Below are 2,900 nucleotides of genomic sequence, written 5' to 3' on the forward strand. Positions count from 1 at the left end.
GGCAAAAGTAAGAGGTTGGGCAGTAGTACACATCAAGACCGAGGAAGCAATGCAAAGGAAGAAGTTAAAATAGTTCCTCAACAAGTTTTTTGATATAAGCATGTGACTCACCAATCCAAGCGAGGAAATACTGGTAGAGGGTTTTTTTTTCATTTGGATTTTTATTTGATCGTCTTGGTTGGACTTTTTTTCATCATGACTTAAAGATAGGCGCGTATTTTCTCATCGAGAAAGCATGCGATTAAACAAAGCATCATTTACTATATATCTCATCCACAATATTTTAAAGATGTTCCAGAATTTATTGTCAAAGGATTAAACAAGTTATAAAGCAAAACACAAACATATCCTATAAGTCAATGATGTCAATCAGCTACCCATCCACTACTTTTTTAGTAATGTCTGCTTCAGAGACGTCAACAGTTGGGCAAAGGATCTTGACCTGGTCCAGAGCTAGTTGAAATCCCTGCTTGAAGGTAGAACAAAGTTGGTCGGTTAGCTCCTCCTTCTCGCCTTCCAAGGCGGTACATCGGGTCGATAGATCGCTCACCTGGACCTCGTAAGTTTGAACCTTAGGGGCTAGCTCCTCCACTTTGACTTTTAAAGCTGGTAATTCTATCTCTTTGTCTTTTAAAGCTTGTTGAGACTTAGCAAACTCAGTCAACTAAGATCGGAGCTAAGTAATTTCTTTGTTAGCCTTCTCTAAGTCTGCCATGGCTTTCAACTCATTTTCCTCTAACGACTCTAAACGACTTATAAGGAAAAGTGAGGGGGCCTATGCCTGGTGCAAACAACGCAAGAGCCATTCATGCACTGAAACCAAGCTACGGTTCGAAAGAACCAGATCATTTGCAGTCGAGTAATTGTTAGTTCGATCGTGCACCAAATCTGCAAATCCCTAATCCCAAAAACTCCTCTTCAAAGCAGCATAATCTTCCACCCTAATGACTTCAGTGGAAGAAGGTCAGTCATTAGAATCTGAGGATTCTGAGGCAACATGATCACCTCCTTTGTGTCCCACTTTTCTTCTTTTTAACCTTGGATCGCTTTGTGTGGTCTCATGATCACTCTCTAAGATCACCTTCGAGGGTAAGCTACGAGCTCGAGAACTCGTCCCGACCTTTACACCCTGCTGCTTGATCCGACGAAGCACCTTTTGGGATAGGGCCATCTGACTTTCTGCCATTAGGAAATAAAATGGCCAATGCGTCACATAAAAGTAGTATGTAAAAAGAAAATAAGGTTAGTTAGTTGTATACCAATGAACAAATTTAAGTCCACTTCGCGATACTCGAGCTCTAAGATATTACGAATGTAAAAAATGACCTCTAAATCTTCCAGAACATGATAGCTTTTTTGCTCGGTAGGAATTAAATCTTCTATAGTCGAGCACTCTACGGGGTTGGGTGCCTTGTCCAATACAAAGGACAACCCTCTAGCAAGGTCGGATTATGGGTGGGTGCTAGGATTTTTCACGAAAGCACCTTTAAAAGCCTTTGTAAGAGGATTGGAACAAGGTAAAGAGACCTCGACCACTAACACCACTCAAGGAGGCCCAAAGCTGTCGGGACGAGCTACTTTTTAGTTCAAAAAAATAGAGAAACATAGCGGGAGTAGGTTGGATTCCTAGACCATCACACAGAATATGAAAGGTACGAATAAAGACCTAACTATTAGGGTGAAGTTGGGTTAGGGCCACGTTTAACAAAGTCATTAATCCCTTCTCGAACGCATTAAAGGGAATTCAAAACCATGTCGCTCAAATAGAGTGGCATATATAAAGGTGAACGTTTGCAGAGGAGGGAGAATACCATCCCTACACATAGGCTCATCCAGCTCACACGTCCCGACTTCCACGTCTTTTTCATAATTTTTACACAAGGCTTGCCTACCGCTAAAAACTTTTATTCTTTTTCTCGGTACACAGATTGATGGTCTTCCTTTTCAGGTTTAAGGGAGCCCAATGATACTAAGGGTCGTAAGAGGTCATCTCAATTGGACTAGTCGGTCAGCTGAGAGGAAGAGATTAGAAATAGCAAAATCCTAGTCGATTTACTAGCCAAGAAGTTTTAGCAGTCAACGCAGGAATGTCAATACATCTGAAACAAGAAAAAGAAAACCCAGGGAAGAAACACTTCAACTTTTGCAAAACACTAGTTCACAAAACCACATTCACATCAGTCCAAGGAAAACAATGCCATGAATCACTCAATAAAATGCTCTGATTCTTTAAAGAACATTAAAACCATATTCAAACATTTCCCCCAAAATCCTTAATGACAAAGCAATCAAGCAATATCACAACTAAACTCGCGTTGCATTCAAAAGGTCTTCAAAAACCCTTAGACCCATAGGTGAATCAATACCAGAAACCAGCAATCAAGTGAAAAATGATACAAAGCCAATCACGAACAAGAGGAAGTAGATAAAGCTATATAATGAAAAAAAGTATCGAGGGCAAGATAAACAAAGACAAGAGAAAAGGCACAAGTAAAAGAACGAAAGAAAATGGAGCACACATGACTCATGATCGAAGAGAAAAAGAGAAGCCAAAGCAACGCGAGAAAAGAGCAAGCCAATAGTAGCGCAACGTTCTTGTAAGAAAATGAGGAGTTTTTTAATAAACCAGCTTGGTAACTTCCAGGAGGAAGAGGAACAGTTACCTAGATTTCAAATAGCAGTCGTTGATGATCAAAGTTTAGATACCTGATGGTTGACGCATGGATGGGTTAGCTGCGACCTAAGAAATGCTGTTAGGTGTGGAAATCACCCAACAGACACGCGACGCGTATCAAAAAAGCAAAAGGCATGACAACATAACCGAGTTTGTAAGCCGGAGGTGACAACCCTTAGTTGTGCTAACACAAAGGGTTGATGGGTTGTGTACCATCTAGCAACAG

The 2,900-nt window shown here is 40.8% G+C and overlaps 1 long non-coding RNA gene across 1 annotated transcript; it reads right to left on the reverse strand.

Annotated features, from left to right (window-relative positions):
* Positions 1–241: 241 nt before the first annotated feature.
* On the reverse strand, positions 242–2,395 carry LOC146883375 (uncharacterized). The gene is made up of 2 exons (XR_014985264.1): positions 1,260–2,395; positions 242–1,179 (listed from the first exon to the last, which is right to left on the reverse strand). It is a non-coding gene; the product is annotated as an uncharacterized LOC146883375 (long non-coding RNA).
* Positions 2,396–2,900: the final 505 nt, after the last annotated feature.

Source organism: Vigna unguiculata, chromosome 10 (assembly GCF_037176805.1).
Source record: "Vigna unguiculata cultivar grain cowpea cultivar isolate G323 ecotype 2 chromosome 10, ASM3717680v1, whole genome shotgun sequence".
Lineage (NCBI taxonomy): Eukaryota > Viridiplantae > Streptophyta > Magnoliopsida > Fabales > Fabaceae > Vigna > Vigna unguiculata.